Source organism: Anser brachyrhynchus (assembly GCF_964034855.1).
Source record: "Anser brachyrhynchus genome assembly, chromosome: 3".
NCBI lineage: Eukaryota > Metazoa > Chordata > Aves > Anseriformes > Anatidae > Anser > Anser brachyrhynchus.
The window spans coordinates 34,076,368-34,096,903 of record NC_137696.1 but is presented as its reverse complement, the minus strand read 5'-3'; the positions used below and the strand labels follow the sequence as shown (position 1 = coordinate 34,096,903).

Below are 20,536 nucleotides of genomic sequence, written 5' to 3'. Positions count from 1 at the left end.
TGAGCCGGGCTCCCTTTTAATTATACAGCACCCGACCTCGCTGAGCCCAGGTGGTCACGCTGGCTTTGCATGCCACAGCGTATTAGTGGCATTTTCTTGCTTCCTCCTCACGGTGCACACACCAGGATGAAGGCCTCGCCAGCTTCATCCAGATGTGGCCCGTGGAAGAAGCAGCCAACACCTCCATGTTGCCTGCCAAGCGCTCAGTATGTTCATATGCTGCAGCACCAAACCTCATAGATGCCACCACTGCTACGAGGTGACCTCTCTGTGAGGATGAGTTTAAAGGCTTTGTCCTACAGCGTGAGGGATGACCCAGCAGGGTCCATGCTACCTTGCCAAAGCAACCACCATGGTGCAAGCAACAGATGCTTCAAAATTTGTAAGGATTATGCTCTTAGGGTCAAGTTTATACAAAGCAAGAGCTCATATCTAAGTTGTCCCTGTCCTCTGCAGAAAAAACAACAGTCCTTCCCCATGTTGGGTGAGGGACTGCAGTGTATAGATGAGCTCTTGCCACCGATTCCTCAGCCGAGGAGTTCAGCGATTCAAAGGCTTCCACATCAGAACAGCCCAAGCGATGGAATTCAGTTTTACAGTGTCATGTATAATAGCAGCCCAGTAATGAAATGCCGTGTATTGGCAATCTTTTACTAAGAAAATACCACAATTTAATTTAGTGGACATGTGGAAATGTTGTAAAGGGAGATGGCTGCCTGACTTCATGCGTTTCCTGATACGAGACAGTATGTGGAAGCAGTTATATATACGAAGAGAAGCATTACTTCTGCCTTTAATGGGTCTAGTTGCCTTCAGCTGATATCAAAAGATGTAAGAAACCTGAAAATTCTTGCAACTAGAACCCAAATTAAATTTCTAATGAAAAAATGTTGATACTTTTTGAATTAATGAAGATTTTTCTTTTGTCTTGTTTTGTTTGCTCTTGCAAAAATGCCAAGAGATGAAGGATACATCAGTATGAGTAACACATGCTAGACAGTGATATTACTAATACTGACAGAAAACCATTACTTTGCCAGAGAGGAGAATTAAGAAACACACATTTAATCAAATATAGGCAGTACCGTGTGAAGTTTCACTGCCTCTTGCACGTAACTTTGACCTGAATAATCAACTGAGTATCAAATCTCATCATTCAGAGGTTCAGTGGGGATGTTTTTCCTTTAGGTTCCTCTCTCTGCTGGAAAACGGCAAGGCCCCAGGGCCGAATCCCCTTGCGAGCAGACACAGGTGGAACAGAGGTGCTCCGGTGGGACAGCCCGGTTCCCCCGGAGGTGGCTGCCTGGAAACGACCGCTGGCACGTAATGACAGACTGGAAGGAATTTGCACAATTATAATTTGAGTCACCCGCTTGACAAGGATAATGAGGTTCAGAAAGGGCAAGTAGTGTGGCCATAGCAAGTCTGCTACAGAGCCAAGAATAGACGGCAGCGACCTCAGCTCGTTTGTCCTCGACCACAAAACCACTCTTCCTAAAAACTCTTCCTGTTGCGCTGACCCAGCGGAGCCACTTCTGCTCCCTGGTGGCCGGGGACCCACCGCCACCCTCGCCCTGCCGCTGACGGCACCCAGCCCTAGCGGGGCCGCCGCAGCCGCTCGGCGCTCCTGGGGGGCCGCTGGCCCTGAGCGAGGCACACGGGCCGGCGAGCCCGTGCAGCTGCTGCCTGTCATCCCCCTCCATGCCGGAGGGGAATCCCCTTCCCGGCTGACATCTCGTGCCTCTCAGCAATGCTGAAGTGAAATCCACCTCCTCGTAAAACCCCAGCGGCGCTCGTGCGGCACAGCGCCCTGGTGTGCCCCAGCACCCTCGGCCGTGGTCAAGGAGCAGAGGCTGGCGTGGCTCCTTCCCTCTGCGGCTCCCCAGGGTAAAGGAGCTAAATGTCCACCCCCTTGCTGACACACACAACTGGTTGTGCCAATGGCTGCCCAGGTCCATGCCCTTGCCAGGTGTGCCCTCAGTCCTCCTCCCCTCTTGTTCCCACCACGAAAAGCCCCATGGCTGCCTTCTTGCCTGCGCGCCTCCATTTCCATTTGGTGCGGGCAACAGAAGTTGGGCATTAGGCCTCAGCCCAAGAAGTCTGGCTGTGGCCACCCGCTCCCCAGCCCAGGCCACAAATGTTCCCAAACCCCAGGACTTCGATCTACTCCTTCGCCCAAAGTGAGCCAACAGCAGATGGTGTCAGTCTTTCCAGTGAGGTTGAACCGAACCGGCAGAAATACGCTGCTAGGTGTTTAAAGGGCAGGTTGAACATCATTAATTCTGTTTGCAGGAGAGTTTCTTGATTTGGCTTTCCTCTCTCCCCTTCCCTCCCCGCTGCTCCTTGCAAGCCACCAGCATTTTCTGAGAGCTGGAGGCTGCACAATCCCCAAGCCTCACTAACACGCAGCACTGAGCACTTCAGTTTTTTGTTTCCCTGAGGTATTTGCACTTGAGAGCTTCTCTTTGCTACTGAATTTCTCATTTCCCCATGGAGTCTGGCTTGCTATAAACAATGCCTGCATGTTGTTGCTATGTAGGTCCAGCTGGAATCTGCCTACAGTGCAAAAGAAAAAAATTATATATAAATTCAGAAAGCCACCCACTGACAGGCAATTTGCATTTTTATCTGGAAGATATTTTTTTTAAAGATTTTTCTAATGAAAGTTCAGTTCCTGAGTTTCTATGGAAACTCATCTGCTTGGTGTGCATGCATAATTTCATAAAGTCAGATCTCAGGAAGACGAGCAATTAGTATAAATACAAGCAGGAAAATGATTAAGGGTTTCATCCTCTTATTCTTGCAAAGGGAGGGTGGGGCTGGGCTTTGTTGTTTTGCTTTGGTTTGTATTTGCGTTTTTGCCAAATTAACAGAGAAACCAGCGCACAAGGTGGCCTGGCTCCTCTGCCACCTCCTGGCTAGCACCGGCACTTCTATTTTTGCCCAGTAATTTTCCTCCCAAAGACGGGGAGTACCTCTAAGCAGGTTCTTCTCCATCAGTGTTGGTGGTACCCATGTCAGGGCAATAAGGACTGGCTTCTTTTTAACTCAAGCATAATATAAATAATAAAAAACAAAGAAACATACAAAACACCCAATCCAAAAGGTGTGTGGGAATCATTTTGCTTTGGAGCTCCCATTAGGCAGCATGTCGGTAGGGCTTGCATCAGTCCCCTGCTAACCACACGTAGCATTTCACGTGCTAGGTGCATTAATATATCTGTACCGAGCTTGGATTGTAATTCACACAGTGATGTGATACTCAGCAATTGAGTGAGGCTGTTCTTGTTTTAGAACAGGAGACCCATGTTTCATTTTAAGTTAGATGAGCAAAAAAACCAAGTTGTTTTCAATTTCTATTAATAAAGGAAGTGAGCAAAACCTCCCCCTTGAAGTCCTAATTCAGGAGGTCTTGGAATTCCTGAGCTGTGCCTTTATTTCCCTAGAGTTTGAAGAAACCTCCTTAAAAGCTGTTAGCTCATAAAACTCCCATAAAATAGTTCAGAAAAGACATTATGGAAGTCCATAAAATAAACCTCACGCACAAGGAGGAATTTATTTTTAGTAAAGAAAGTCAAAACTTCCTTTGCAAATGTTTAGCTCGAACACCTGATGAGCAGCAGGGAGTTCTCTTGAGTCTTGGCATCCCTGCCTCCTTCCACTAAGGTGGCACAGATTTATTTGTTCTTTCCTTTCTGGCTTGTACTGGCAAGAGATGTTCAGGAAAATATTTTATTTCATTCCAAGAAGGCTGCTTTTTGTTTTCTTGGCATGGTCATCTTCTGGGAGAGTCTGTACAGGTAGAGTAGACTCTATTTTTTACATTGTGGTTTTAATAATTACTTTGCACACATTTTTTTTCTCTTTTTTTTTTTTTTTTGCATGAGACTCTGACTCCAAGGTGAGATGGTTTTTGCCACTTTTCTCAACTGAGCATGGAATTTTGGCCCATTATTGTCAAAAAGAAGCTACCAGAGTAAATTAGGCTGTAGGACTTCATTGCTGGGTACCGCTAATGCATCAGCTAATTGATTTCAAGGTAAATGGGGTATCCTTCCTCTCTGCTACAGCCTGTTATACGGACATGTCACTAGTAGTTACGAGGAGGGTAATTAGCAGCTGGCAGGACCATGGCATACTGGAGCAAAGTGCCCATTCACAAGTGTGCCTATTCAGCAGAAGCCTGCAAAAAGCCTTTCAAGATGCATTTGGCACTTGGTGATAACAGTCTCATGTACAGGAAAAATCTGCACTGCTACATACACTTCTGTAATTATTTAGCAATCAGAGTAAGTTGTAAGCAAAATCTATTGCATACACCATGATACATAAGAGTCCTTTCAGAAAATGGCAAAGATGAACCCTGAAAATCTGAGGTCCCCCAGAATAAAGACAGACATGTAACTATCTGATTCCTCTGTGATTCTCCCCCCTGCATTCACGACCTTTGCATTTCTGAGGAAGCACAATTTTTTCTTAGCTGTGAACAGTGGAGTGAGTTTCTGTTGTGCTGTCACTTAGTCATGCAGAAGCTGTCAGTGTGCAGGGTAGCTAATCATCCATTCTGCTGATTCAGTGCAGGCTGTGGCAAATCTGAGCTACAAATCTGAGCTTTATTCTCTGAAAATACACTGCAGGAATACATGGAGCTGCGGGAGCAGTCAGGGTTGCTGACTGAATGCACTGAATTAGAGACCACATCTTAATTTGCTGCCCTAATGAATGGTGACTGGGATCCAGTTTTGGAGGAAAAGCCCTTTCTTGCAGCACTTCTGCTGCCTCTTTTGCCGACTGCAGCTTTTCCTTCGCTGCCTTCCCTCTCTCCAACTCCTGCACTGAAGCTGCAGCATCCCCTGTCAGTCAGTGACGCCGAAGCGCTGCGTTTGACACAGCAAAGATGGGATGGAGGGAGGTGGAGAAGGCAGGCAGGCAGGGTCACAGCAAAATGCAGCATGTGGAAAGGGAAAATGAAGGAATGGCATCAGAAAGGAGGACTGGCCTGTGCCAGCCAAAGCAGACACCGGAGTTTCCGTCTCGATGTGCAGCACTCCTGCACTGCCCGTGGGCGAACCTCAGCAGATTCAACCCTGAGGTTTCAGCTCTGCTACCTGAGGCACCAAAGGCAGCCGAGCAGCTCTGCTGCCTGAACTTCCCTTCAGCCTTTTTGTGTGCTCTGGAGGAGCGTGGGCTAAGAGAAGAGACTGCAGGAGGCAGCGGGACAGACGGCCCAGCTGAGCGTGAGGACAGAGAAGTCTGAAGCCTACCACAGACACAGGCATGTGGACACACCTCACCAGCCACACAGAGGTAGCACTACTCTTTGGCAGGGAAATGTCCCCTGGGAGGGAAGGAGAAGCAAAAGAAAGACAAGCCCCTGCCCCCCATGCCTGCTCTACCTATTTCAGTTCACCAAATGTTAGCAGAGATTTTTGTGCCGCGTTCGGAGCTTAATCGTGATAAAACATTTATTGACATAAAAAGCAAACCCTAAGGCAGCGTTTCAAACCAGGAGGCTCTGATCTCTTCACAGGGAGGCTCACAGAAGCCTAGGGAGAATGAAGAGAGCAATGTTTTTCTGCCTTGTTGGACTGGCGTCACTTAAGCTTCATTCAAAGCAAAATTGTTCGCCGCATCTGAATATTCTCCAGATAATTCTTCCTTTGCAGAGACCTATGTGGAGATGAGGCAGCAAGCAAAGAAACCTAGCAAACAAGGATGTCTCAGCCACATGCTTGAGACGAACAAAGTGCCGTGTTTGTTTCACACACTCTTTTCCTAGGGAAGGTGAGATTTCTCCAAGCCCTGATCTTAGCAGTTGTCATAGTAATGCTGCAGTAGAGCGCACAGTAGCTCCTAGCAGGACTCTAGGACTCAACCTCACCATGCTGTCTGCAAAAACATGTACTAAAAGAAGGTCCAAAACCAATAACTGAGAGTAATTTATAACAGAGAATTTATAATTTAAGGTCCCAACTTTGTTCTTCACCATATAGCGCGATATCCTGCTTCCTTGGCAGAAAGCCTTGTAGAGATCAGTGAGACTCAGCCTGGCTACATGCAAGTACTTCACAACAAGCAGAACGGAGCCTGATCAGCCTCGGCAGTGAGAGAAAAGGCGTGCAATGCATGATCATCGTGCTGACGAGCACTGTGCTCACCGTCAGGTATCAGGCTAGAGCACCTGTCTAGAAATCGGTTGCTCTAGCCTGTGCTTCATTGGCTGCTAACGCATCTCATGGTGAATAATCTGCCGTTGTTCAGAGATGATCCAGAGCAGGGATGGGATCCAGGGTCAAGCTTATGGAGGCAGAAGTCCCAGGCTTGAAGTTCTCAGGCTAAGGAGCAAGGAGAATTCGCCTCTCCCGTGCTCAGGGTGTGCACACGCACTTCTAGCAAATATTTTAAAGAAATTAGGGCAGCATTTAAGCTTCCCTTGCCCCAAGGAGGGAGTAACTCTCTGCCTCTATTTGACAGCAAGCAAGTGCCTGTGTTCTGTCACACATAGCAAGATGCTGCTGCATACATCTGGGGAACGTCCAGGCTTCAGACTTGTACACCTGATTGATGTGAGTGCCTGCAGTGTGCTGTGGCTGATGAACAGGGTGTTTCTGGCTGCTTAGGTTTCCTCCAGTGCCAATGCTGGATCTTGCCCCAGTCTTTAATGCACTGGCTTGCATAAAAGGAGGGACTGATGTGCACATTTCATATGCATGTTATCTTCACCTCTCTGGACAGAGTAAATCTTGTCTGAACGTATGAGTCACGAGCAGGTTCCCCTACACAGAAGGTTCAGCTCTGCTGAGGGTCTCTGTGCAGTTCAGTCCCCAGAAGGGTTCGCCTGAACTTATCACCAGAGCAAGCACCGTGGCTGGCATGTCTCTGGGGAAGGGTGTACACAGTGAAGGCACAGCTGATCTAAGCCCATAGCACGCCGATGCACATTACAGCAGATGTCTCCTGGAAGGAGAGCCGAGATATTCAAAAAGTCTTGTTTTGCTTTTTTTTTCTGCTGCTGGCAGCCTCTGGGATGGCACGTTGTTAAGGACATCCTCTGCACAACTAGGGCCGGAGCCCGGGAGTGCAATCTCATCCCAGTGCTAAGTCACTGAGCTGCTGGGGAACAGAGGGGGAGCTGGGCAGGAACGTGCTGCTGTGTGCCAGCCTGTGCCTCCCTCTGCTGTGCCTCGACCCCACCAGCTGCACGTCCACTTACCGCCTCGGCATAAGATGTCTCACAGACCATGACCCTTCAGGCACAAAGAGATGTTGCTGCATTACACGGTGCTGTACGTTCTGTTACATGCTCAGAAGAGAATGAGTGAAGAAACTCAGTGAGAAGGTAAATAATTAATTTCAGTGGAAGTTCCAGTGGCACCGGAGAGCTGTGATGTTTTCATGTTTCCCATTTGTCTGGCACAAAGGGACTTCTGCTTCCTTCTTGCCTGTGGTCAGCTCAGTGTATTGGGGCAGTTTGCTCAAAACCTGGAATTCTTGCTAGTTCATGCCCCAGCTTTGTGCAGCTGTGTCTTAGGTACCAGGAGGCAACTCATTCTGTTATTGTGCCACATGCTATTTTATGAACTGCAGTACAATAGTCTCTCTCACTGTTCTGTCTTCAGTGTGATAACAGGCAGCTAAATAGCTCAGAATTTAAACTAATTATAACTGGTTTCCTTGTCTGTGAAGAAATGTCTGAAGGTTGCAGTATAATTCCATCCCTTCTCCCTTCTGACGATTCCCAGAGCACCTTCCAAAATATCATTTATGACTTCATCTGTAGACAAGCAAACTTGACTACTACAATTTCTAGGCTTTAATTTGATCTCAGAGCAAAGCACCACGTGAGGACAATACTGATTAGTTGAGCTGCATGGGATCTAGAGGGCTGCGGATGGCAAACCACAACTAAAGCTAATAATCTTCTGGAAGATCAGTTTGGAGCTCAGCAGAGAGGCATCTGCTGCAGAGTTGGCCGCAGGAAGAGATCAGGCCAAGGACAATGTCTTTAGGCCTGGATACAAGGCTCATTCTCCAGAGGTGAACGAACCACTCCAGGAACTGGAGGGGTTTAAGAAATATTCAGGTTCTTCTTTTGTAAAGGATTGCGCAGATTTTAGAGAAGGGATCAGAGAAGAACTGGCGAGTTTTGTCTTTCAGGAATTTATTTTGGTTTCCAAAGTTACGTAAACAGAGCCTGAATAATGTGGTAATGAGCACCTTAGGGACATGGAGAATAACTTACCACAACAAAGGAACAGAAGTGATTGGCACGGATACAGATACAGATTCCCTGGAAACCAGGATAATCCACTTCTGGGAAGCAGAACACCAGCTCTGCTAATGGACCTTCCCTGACATCTCTGTGCTTGCACGGTGGATCAGTTTTGCTCCTTCCAAGCACCAAGCACCTGATGAGGGAAATGCGCAGTTCCCCCAGGAGAGGAAATGGCTACTCAAAGTGCCTAAGTGATGGCTTGGGCTTCAGAGAGTCTCTTATCACTTTGTTTGTGATGGCTCCACTATTGTTTGTGATGGCTCCACTATCTCCTCTGGATGGAGGAAGGAAGCCTGGCAACTGCAGAGGAAGAGAGCAGGCAACAAACCTGCAAAACAATTCTGTCCACCGCTGCTGGGGACTTGCTGCACAGACAGGATTTGCTCCGATGGCTCAGCTACCGAAGCTGCCAGCAAACGAGTGGATTTGCAGGGAGGGCGGCAGTGGGGGAGGAAGGTTTCTTCTGCAGCAAACAGAAACGAGAAGGACAAAGCGTTTGCAATTCCTTGGACCGTGAGTGAGTTGACACACAAACTTCTTAATGTGAGCATCCAAAATGCTCATTTCTCCTGTGTGAGCCAGGGAGACCAGAGGCAAAGACAAGCTCTCTCCCTCAAGCTCAGCTGCTTCAACACAAAAATTTGAGTTAAAACGCCGCTCTAAGGATTGCTTTTCCCCAAGGAGAGCTTAGAGCAGTTATTTTGGGCTATCTGGAGCACAGGAACATTCCTGGGATTCTGCAATAAGCCTCGGAGTTGGGAAAACAGAATCTGCTAATCAGCCGTGGTTTGGAAGGAGGCTACCGACCATCTCCGAAAGCCAGGAGTTGTTGCTTTACCCTTGTCCTGCTTGGTGGAGCTGCGAGAAGTGCGTGCCAGGCGAGCTTCATACCCACGGGGAGAGCTCCTCTCGGGGCCAGATCAGAAGTGGTTCTGGCCGTGTCTCCTCCTGCTCCCTCCTCCCCAGCCCAGTGACTCACCAACTCACCTCTCTGGGACTTGCAGAGCGCCCCTGCCGCGGGACAGGACGAGGATGGGCAGGAGGCAGCTGTCCCAGCACACTCAGCACGCCTGGGGATGCTTCCCCTGACCACAGATCCGTGCGCCACGAGCGTGCCAGCGCCCGGCAGGGAATTCCAGCAGAGAGCACCGGCCCACGGGAGACCCCATGCTGAGGGTCCTCCAGCAAGTGTTGCACGGCCGACGTGCCATTTCTGGGAGGAGGTGTAACGAGCTATGTCACCCTGCAGAGCAGGCTGAAAATAGGATTGCACTCACTGTGCCATGTGGCTCGGCGGTATGTCAGGACATGTATTTTTAGGAAATTCCTCCTTTGGGCAGACAGGGTGAAGTGCTTAGCCTGGTTTGCAGGCTGCTGGCCTTGCCCAGCTTCTTCAGGCTGAGTACGGGAGCACATTAGCCACTGGCTGGTCAGTGAATGCCCTCACTGCTTGGATATATACTGCTGCTCCTCGTGTGCTCTTCATCAGGGTGGTTGTGGAAGGGTAAAGGACAGCTGGTCTGCTGCTGCTTTGCTTTTGTTTCACTACAAGCATGTTCTCTCAAGCATTTTTTAGAGAGGGAACTGCCCTCCAACAGAGCAAGGATGGAGAAAAAAGTAAGGCAGATCAATGTCTTGGGATGAGTAAGGTCTCTGAGGAGCAAGAGTAAAAATGTACCTTGCAGAATGAGTGTGTGAGGTGAATGGGGAGCTGAGAGACAACAGCTCATGCAGAGAGAGAGAGAGGGAAAGTCAGACAGTCAGGAGGGGATTTACGCAAGTTTCTGGAGAGGTAAAAAGGAGCCTGATTTGGTAAGGTACTTTTTGGATGCAAAATAATGAAAAAATGCTGCACATCTCCACGTCCAGCCAGTTCCATATGCACAGAAGACACTGTGACTTGTCTGACCACAGGAGAAGGACGAGGTAAGGCAGCACTGCAATCAGAACCAAATTCATCTCCCTGACAGGCGCTTGCAGGCTTCCTGTTCTCCCCAGAACACCATTCCTATCAGGCAGTATGTGCTCAGCTCCAGCATCTGGGTTGTGATTTTTTGGCAGCTGCACAGAATCTCTGCTATCAAGTCCCACCTGCCAGTCTCATGTCTGCTCCCACAGACCTTTGCCCGTTAGCAAATGTTTCAGACTCGCACTGCCAGCCACAGCAGCATCACTCTGCTGTCCTACCTCGGGGCAAAAAGCCCTTGCATGACAAGGACTCCTAGCTCCAGCACGCTGCGCGATGGGAAGGCTAGAGAACAGGCTTCTGGATCACAGGCAGAGAAATTCATTTAGGTCACAGTTTGCACTGCATTCTTTTCGATACTAACGTAAACCAGGTATTTTCCCCCTGCATTAACTGAATAACACCACTGTCTTGTCTCCGACATTTTAAGAAGCTTGGAGACACGCTCCATGCTACAGCTGTGCAATACAAGAACTTGTGAACTTGGTTCACTACGATGTGGCCACGGGGGGTTTTGTTCTGTCATTCTCCCCTCCTTTACAAACCTCTCCTTTCCCTTCTCTTGCATCTTTGCATGTCACCCAGTCCCAGAAGACCAATGCCACTGACATGCATATGCATACTGTATACTGCTTCACTGTTGAAACAGTTCACTAGTAAACAAAATGCTGAAATATGGCATGTTCATCTAGTCTGGCTTAGAGACCTATGCACAGAAAAAAAGGGCAATTTTTAATTCTGTACTGGCAGAAAGGACTTAAACTTTCACATAAATCAGCCGCTATAATTGTTCACAATCTGACCTTTCCCATTGTGAACCGAGGCAATGATGATGTGCTTTTGGTGCAAAGGACAATGTCTCTTGGAACTGCTCTAAGCTACTTTATTACAGTATCTCTAAAATTGCTAACAAGAGACGATCAGTGCTTTTTGATGTGGGCATCTGTCAGCACAGAAACAACTGCTAATTGTCATGTAATAACCACACCAGACACTTCTATAGCAGTCATCTTTCTGGAAGTCAAGCATAAAAAAACTGTTACTCATCCAAGCCACAAGCATATTTTGTCCAGATTTGACTGTATTTCTGTAACTGTTTAGAAGACTAAAGTGATACAGTGCTCTTTTATAGATGGAAACTTGAGCTCATACTATTTAACTGAAATATAATAGTAATAGTTTTTGTTGGAATATGATGAAAGCACCTAGCTTTATACTCTAATATTTACATTTTAGTTTTATAAGCAATGGAGGTATACTGAGAAAAGATGCTGTTGTTCTTACACAACTACTTGTGCATCTGACTTGTACAGAACTAGTCCAGCAGAACTACCTTCACCGTCTGGAGAAGTCCTCACTACTACAGGAGCACTACAGGAGCTGCAGTTTGGCATGTGGCTAGACATGAACTCTGAAAGATGCTGAAGGAGTACAACAGTATTGACTAAACCATATGTGGCGAGGAATAGATAATTCTATTTTTATTAAAGGACTGACTCCAGACAACCTACTACCTATAGAAACCTTGAACAGGATTTCCTAAAGCATCTGTGTACCTCCTTTGTAGGCATGGGTTCACTAGCCCATCACGTAAATGAAGAGAATGGAAAAAATGGCTGCAACCTCTCAAGAGCTAACATGTGATTAGTAACCCGAATCAGATTTGAATTGACTGAACATTTCTGTAGTGTATCTGTTCTTCAGATTGAACCACAGCTGCCTGCACTACAGATGAGTTATTTTACGTTGCACCACGGTTGCACAGTTTGGCAGTACTCTAGTGATAGCCGTTGTATTTAGAGGGGGGAAGAATGAATTTTCTTGAGAACCACTGGAGTACAAATATTGGATCATCAGGGAAGAGGGTAAAATCAATCGCTCATCATTTCAGCAGAACAGTGGAAAAACTCAACGGGCTAAATATAATGAACTGGGTAGCTTCTGCAATCACACAGAAATGTACACGTAAGAGACATTTCAATGCTGCTCGCAGACCGAAGCACAAATACGATGAGGTCTTTTCAAGCTGTATGGGGTGGAGGGCACACTTAGACAGCAGCACCACTCTTAGCATTGCATCCACTCCTGTGACTCGCAAAGCCCTTCTGTTTTCATGAGGTTGGTCTACCTCCGATGAGCCAGCCTGTGTGTGTCTGAGATGCCCAGGGAGGCAGCAAGGTGGCAAGGAGCTGCCGTGCAGTGGCACAACACCAGGCCAAGCACCCATGTGCCTGGGGAGCGCCGGAGCCAGAGCGAGGGAGGGAGTGAGGGGGGCATCACTAGTTGTTGTTGTGTAAGCCCCAGCAAAACACATGCTCCAAAAGCAGCCCCTCATAGGGATGATGTACTTGTGAAACGTTTTACATTTTCAGCAGGATGTTTCTAATTAAACTCAATTGGCTTGCTCACCTGCTGGGATTCGCTGCTCTGCACCTCATCTTCCTCTCCTACTTGAGCACAAAGAGGATGCAACTGCCTAGGCTACCGTGTAGTGCTGTGTGCATTGACAGTAATTGAGAAAATGGATGGCAACAGCCGTGTTTTGTGCTTGCTGCTCTTCTAGGAAGTAGGATGATCCTTCTTTTCTCTTTTCTCTCTTTTTTTTTTTGTTACTGGGTTGCTTTTTTTTTTTTTTGAGAGCATGACACTACTCAGGTTTTACAATCCTTTTGAGAGGGTGGGGGAGTGGCAGGGCTTTGTGTATTGTCTTGACTGTAGGGCATCATGATGGATACTGATAATAAACCCCTCAAGGCTGAGGGAAGTACCTGTACGGATCTTAACTACGCTCAGATCGATGAGGAAAGGATGCTATTGAAGCACGCTACGGTTCGTAGTGCAAGGCCCAACAGCAGCTGTCTTTAAAAACCTTTAAGAAAGGCTTTTATTGATACTGTGTAATATTGTCTGAGGTATTTACGATTTTGCCAGAAAAGTCTGAGACAGCCAAACGTTCAGAGAAATCTGCCGAAATTTTGTGGACTGCCAGCAGAGCTTCTGGCTCCTGACTGCCCTCCTAGGCTCCCTCGCTCCATCTGCAGCGACCCAGCACTTGTCGCTGAGACGTTAAGCCGTGCCTCAAAAGGATACTCGAGTGTATCGGCCTTGTTGTACTGCGGCGATGCCCCGCTGTGAAATGAGAAAAATGCATTTACTGGGCTGTGGCAGCAGGTCAGCGTCCCAACTGTCCTCCGCTGTGGCGAGCTCGCCGGGTCAGGATAATGCTGTTTGGAATGGCACAGGGCAGTCTCCGGGGTAACGCGCTTCGCAGCAATGCTCGGAGGGAACACGCCCTTGAATGCGAGGCAGTCAATGAGATTTATAATTACCGGGTTTTATAACCTCGCTCATTCAGGCAAGGAAGGGTACCGCTGAAGAGACCTCGGATGAGAGAAACGATAGATTCGCAGCTACGCGAATAGCCGCTGTCAATATCAACTGAAGTCTGGATGGCAGAAGGTGCTCTGCCGTCCACTGTGCTGCCCTGCGTAACACAACAAACGCACGGCCTGCTTCTAAACCCGTTACTTGGGCAGCAGCAGGGCAAGGGGAGCACAAAACTGAGACTCCAGCTACCCTCCCCCTGGAAAGGCGATGTAAAATCCACGCCGTATCACCGAAATCTTGTGATCGCGTTGAGCCGGCCTTGGCTCGAGGCCAGGCCCAGCTGTCGCTGTACGGACGCTGCCCGCCCTCCACCCCGGCTCCAAGCAGAGCCTAGCTGCGTTTTCACATGTGCACACATGTAAATTGCCTCAGCGTGGAGGTGTGAGTGCTTGCAGGGTGACAAAACAAACCTACAGATGCCTTATCAACAGCGAGCTCCACGCAGAATAGGTTTTATTTTCAGAAAAGCCCGGAGGAAAAAATAAATAAAAAATCTCCTGGTACAGTTTATTTGATGCTTTGTTTCTGAATGTCCTTGATGCAAAACAGCATGCTATCATCTCTAAAGATTAAAAACAATCCCTTCTTATTGCTCTGCTGGGTATTTTCAAAGAAATTCATGCGCAGATGAAAACAAACAAACACAATGCCCAATGGCTCTGTGGAGATCCCGGGCCTCTGGTTTCAGGTAGTCTGGAGACGATTTCAAGCGAACAAAGATCTCCTAAATCCTTGTCTAGAGCTCCAGTGAGGACACGCTGGCAAAACTTCAGTAGCTTTAATGGGGTGAGGCCGATTGAGGATTTTGCACATCTCCATTTTGTGGTTTTTAGGGTATAGCTTTAAATGTCTAGAGTTTATTGTGTGTGATACTGGATTTGTATTTGTTTTTGAACTGGAACTTCAAGTGAAATAACACGCTTGTTCAGGCTTGGTTTAAAGGAGAATTCAGAGTGGCCAGGTTGGTTTTCATGATGTTAAGGTCTGTGTGTTTGTTGTTTTTTTTTTCTGATGGACTAAGGCATGGGTGGAGAACGCCCTTCCTATCATCTGTGTAGGATTAGGGTCCAAATTAACACAATTAAATGCAGTATAAAGCGAGTAAGCCTCTGGCACTGATGAAGGAGCAGTTCAGCTCGCTTCAGTTAACATGTCTTTTGCTTTTAGCCACTTGGCTTTATTGTTCAGAGGATCTGGTCCAGCAGGAGAATGAGATCCCTTCCCCAGCCTCCACTCTGCTCCCAGCCTTTGCTGCAGGGTGGCCACAGGAGCTATGTGACACTGAGGGGCTGTACTTGGGAGAAGTCTGAAAATCAGCTTTTTTACTTTTTCTTCACTCCTGCATTGGCACTAGGCTGAAAACACTTTGCAAAGGTATACTTGAGGGTTTGGTTTTGAAAGGCTGGGCAAACTCGTTCACAAGGTCACTGGCAAGCCAAAATAACTCCAGACAGCTCTAGCACAAGGTGCCTGTGCCAAACACATGATGCGAATATTGATTTGGGGTGGTGGTGGTAGGGAGGATAACAGGGACAATGTCGAATACATAAACAGGCTCTGTTGCTCATAAACAGACTCACGATGCAGTATATCACAGTGCATACAAAGGAAGCCACAGCAGGTCATGCTCAGATTGAGCTACTGCACAGTTTCAATATGCTGGCTACTTTTTAACCAGCAATGTGCCAGGATCACTTTTTGCCACTTGCAGCTGTCTACTGAGGGGAAAAAATCAGGAAAACAAGGTGACAATACTGTTACTAAGCTAAATGTGTAGCAGAAAAGGCTAAAGATCGCAGGCCAGGGGGGTAGCAGGTCCTAAAGCAAAAGCCAACAGGCATCAACTTTTAACACAGGCCCCGCAGCGGGCACTGGCTGCCTTTCAAAAAAGAGCTGCTTGTTCCACACACACCAACTTGAATTTTGCAGACACCTTTGTAAGATAAAAAGCATTCCATTAAAAAAAAAAATCTCTCTCTTTTATTTTCAAATTAACTTTACACCTGCTATTGCACTGCCCATCTGCTTTGCTGCAGTGGAAGCTTGTTCGCCCTGAAGTCTATCTGCCAGCTGGGTGTTCAAAGTGCCTGCAAATTTTTGAAGCAGTACCTAAAAACCTCTCCCAGGGCCTCCCCTTGCATTTGTTGAGGGGTTACACTTCCACACCTACACCACTGGTTCCCTAGCCCACCTTGTTGAGAACAAATCCTATCTAACATCTAAAGCCTGAGTAGTGCTAAAGACAGTATAGCTTTTTCTTACTTGCCCCAAGCACTGGAATGTGCTGCCATAGAAACCTAGGCCATCATAATTCTTTTTAATTTTAAAGATTTCTGAAAATTATTCACAGTATATGCTTCCTAGATAAAGATGTCTCTCATTAAAAATTTACTGAAATTATCACCGTCTCTCTTAACCAGACGTTCTGTAATACAATTTTTTTTTCCTTATCTCCTTGGGCTTGAATTTTCCTCTCATTTTCTCCAGCCTTAAAGAACTTCCTGAAATGACGATGTAGCCGTTTTGGCTTCAGTAAATCCTTGCTGTATGCAGGTCTGCAGCCTTCACACATCATATGTTATATCCTGCTGTTTTTTTTCAGCTGGATTTTGATCCCTTTCCTGCCTCAAGTATTTTGATACTTTGGGCGCCTGCACCCAGCCTGTCTTGAAAGCTGGACGGTACTGAAGAGAAACGCTCAAATGAAACTTAAACGGACTGGAAACTCTCCCCCTATTCATCATCATCCCCATGCTATTTGAGCGAGTCTCTTCTAAAGGGAGCTCTCTTCTAATGCGAGATGCAGAGAAGCAGTCCCTCTGGTTCTTCTCAAGCTGTGACAGGCTCTATGACCACTGAGATGGAAAAAGTTTGCAAGTCATCTAGTTCAAAGCATGCAAAAATAGCAGGGCTGTACTTCCAACGAGGCTGCTCTTCTGTTCCAGTTTGATGCCAGCTTGTGAGAGCAAATTGAGTAGTGCAAGACAATCAAGATTTAATCCATTTACAGAATTTCATTTGCATGAATTTGATTTGAAAGGATTTGTGCTACATGCATACGTCATGACTTGTCATAGCTGCCTGCACTGACACTGCATTATGTGAGCATTCTTATTCCAGAGACTGGCTACATTGATAAAATCACTTAGTACAGCTGACCAAGCTAAAAATACATATATATTTTAAAAGGGCTGTCTTTTGGCTCAAGGATCTTGCATACATGCCATTTTTACTTTGCAATGCTGCTGCTTTCAATGCTATTTTATAGCTGCTAGTTTGGGAAAGCTGATTTCAAACAATGGGTTACTTCCAAACAGTTTCCTTTGATTGTTCTTCATTCACTATTCAGAGTAAGAGATTAGTTAAAAATGCTGTATGTTTCCAGGCTGTCTGACTTGCTGTGTCAGCCAACAAATAATACATAACAGCATATTTCTCAGAGCTGAGCTCTTCTAACCGATGGTGACTATGGTGATATTCAGGGAAAAATCATTTAAAATGTCAGATATTTGAAATTAACAGATATCATATCTGCACAACCATTTATTATTAGTGTCAAGCTGTTCTGAGCTTTCAACATTGCTTGTCTGACCTATTTGCAGTATTCTAGGAACAACAGCAAGGAATCCTAAAATGAGAGTTTCTGCTCCTTCTGATGTCTGGAAATCTCCAGGGCTTGTGGGTTTTATCACTCTCTTTATACATTTACTTACATTTCTTGCTCTCAAGGCAAGACACTTTTCAGGCAAACAGGATACTAAATGGTCTATGAGCCTGGTGCTGAAGATACTGCTGGCAATTTTGCTCTTAACACGCATGAAATATGTGCAAAATCTCTTACTTTCACTGAAGCCCAAAGGAGACCTGGTATCTGCTTGTACCTGCAGAATCCCATCCCAAACTATCCTTATGCACACAAACTCAATTCAGAAAAGACTGAAATGATGTGGGGTCTGGCTGTATGTTAATCCTGTGTGATCTCTTTCAGTGTCAAGGTTCGAGCCTCGTGATGCAGTATGGGATCATATATGATTTTGGGACTGCTTTATTGTGGCATGTGTTTAACTTGACCTAGCTTCATTTGCCTGTATTAGTCACTCCTGTGCTCTGCTGAGCTGAAAGTGACAGCCACAAAGAGAAAATACCACTGCCTGCCAATCTGGCACAAAAATTACTGTAACTAAAAGTTCAGAAATTCTGGAGGTTTGGTTTAGATGCAAGAGAATAATACTGTTCTCTTACTAAAAACCATACAGTCACATGTTAGTGCCAAACCTGCTCGCCATCATCATCTGCTTTGGGAAACCACACAGGGGAATATTTACATAAGGATGAAGCTAACCTTTCTCCTCCTTGTTTAAAAAAATAATAATCACAATCTCAGAGCTGCTTGAGAATTTATTTTAAATGCAATTCATCGTTCATCCTTCGCTACCAATTAGGTTTGGCCTGCTTGGTATGTTATGCATGGATGTGCTGAACAAGTGCTATATTTCAGCCGTACACTGCCTCTTTAGTGCTGGTTCGTGTCATGTTCAATGCAGGTGTTTGGGTCTGCAGTACACAGATTGGCTTGACAGGTTGTGGAGAAGAAGGGGGAGCTGTTGCTTGTAATACAAGGAGAAACCAAAACCACAAGGCTAAGTTTGCAATGGCATCTGATGAGCTAATAAACGGAGCAGTGGCTTTTCATGATCCCCAGGCACACCAGAGGCGAGGCATGGGTAGTGGCTCCCCAGAGGATTTTCATTTCGGGTACCCCGCACTGCCCTCGCTGGGCCTCCTGCTCCGCCAGCCTCAGTACCACCACCTGCTAACTAACTGTGCTCCTCCTGCCCCTGCCTGGCTCATTCGACAAGGAAAGTCCTCTTGAGAATGTGGCTCTCCATTTTCTTACTCCACTCGAGCCTGGGGCACAGCCCGCTTGGCAAACGGTGCTGGGGACCCATCCCCTCTGCAAAGCATCAGAGCCCCAGCCAGAAGAGGTGGCCCGAGCTTGTTCCAGCTAAGGTTTCATAACCAAATCGTGGCCTGCTACAACCAGCTGGTGCTGTGTTTCTGGTAGCTCCGAGGTACATCATTTACATGCGTGTGTATACACATACACGTGCACGTACCTTCCTGCAGCAGGTCACACAGGATGCCAGACCCATTCTAGCAGCTTGGCTCTTTACAGACTGAAAGCACAGAACCACACAGTCCCATCAGGGTTCCTCCTACTGAAGGCGTCCCGCTCTACTAGCTGTCCAGTGGCTCGTGATTTCCCAACAGGCCCCTCATCACATCTCTGTGCTTTTGTTCACGTTGCCTTGGGCAATACCATTCCTTATTGTCTACAATGCGGGGAAAAAAAAATACTGAACGCTGTGTGCGTCTGTACCAAGGGCACTGTGGGTTCCTGAAAAAAAAATATGTTGAAACCAAAATCTCAGAATAACACAGAGATGGCAGCTTTGTGTTTTGCTTAAGCATTGACCAAACTGAGGGAGGATTTGCATTTGATGAACAGTGACGTCTTGCACCTGGGATGGAATAACCCCATGCAACTGTGCAGGCTGGATGCCAGCTGGGGAGAAAGTTGCTCTGCAGAAAAGCGAGCCAGCAGGGCACCCAAGCGGTGCTGAAGGCTAATGGCATCCTGGGCTGCATTTGGTAACGCATCACAGCAGACTGAAGTAATTATTTCCTTCCCTTTGGCATTTTTGAGATTGCATCAGAAGTGCTGCCTCCAGTTTTGGGCTCCCCAGTACCAGAAAGATGATGACAAACTGGTGAAGGGCAAGTGGAGGCCACTGAGATGGTGGGGGGCCATACTATTACGAAAAGTCAGAGAGAGGGGCATTTATTCAGCCTTTTCCTCTCCAGGCTAAGGAGGTACCCGACTGCCATCTTCAGCTACCTAATGGGTAACTGGAAAAAAGATAGGACTAGGCTTTTCTCAGTCGCAATGGATGAAGGGGCAGCAAGGGAAATTCTGATTGAATAGATACCGTGAAAAAAATCTTTATAAGCAGTGGTGCAGCACCAGAACATGAACCTGGGGAGTGGTGAAATATCCACCCTTGGAAATACTCAAAGGCCAACTGGACACAGCCCTGAGCAACGTACTCTGTATCTGAAGCTGGCCCCCCGGTGAGCAGGAGGGGGGATGAGCTGACCTCGGAAGGCAAGGTCCTTTCTCACCTGAATTCTGTGATTCTAATGTGCCTCACGACATGTGCACCAAGATACGAGGAGCTCTTCACATCTCATCACTGGTGTCAGGTATCGTTAACACTTTCATCAGCTGGAACGCTGCCGAGCTGACTCAAATACTGAACGTCTTGTCTAAACACAATTATGAAGGCACATGGCAGTTTCTGTGTATCTCAATTAGCCTTGTGCCATGCGTGATGACATTCAAAATTAGCTGACTTGTAGGCCTGTTCCCCACTCAGTTCAGAGCTTTTACAGAACTTGCCTGGTCTGCTGTGAAACTTCCCGAGGCTTACAATGTGAGGCCCTCCCTCAGAGGCACATTAACCACCATTTGGATGTTAGGAGAATCAAAGCAAAGCTCACACAGTACAAACCTAATGAATCAAACCGTAAAAGATGAATGTCTTTTAGGAGCAAACATCACATGGAGCTCCACAGACCTCTCTCTTCTTTTATCGTTCTGCTCTTAGGACGTAAGGGGAGCAACATGCAACTACATCTCTCCCACACCGGCACCTATTGCTGTAATGCTAAGTGCAAGCTCCTATCGCCCCTGTAATCCTGTTTGGGAAGCTCTGCCGCAGCACTTACATTCTTATCTTTGTTTAGTCAATGCTGGCAAAAAAAGCGTCAACAAATAATCTCCACTGTACAGCTTGGCATTACTGAGATGCTGCCATTTGTGTTCCAGCTGATTTTTATTTGCAGCC

The 20,536-nt window shown here is 46.8% G+C and overlaps 1 protein-coding gene across 3 annotated transcripts in view; it reads right to left on the bottom strand.

Moving 5' to 3' along the window:
• Window positions 1-20,536, bottom strand: part of TTC7A (tetratricopeptide repeat domain 7A) — a gene marked incomplete at its 5' end in the record, with an annotated part of 172,914 nt that overhangs the window by 5,919 nt on the left and 146,459 nt on the right. The window lies entirely within an intron of this gene.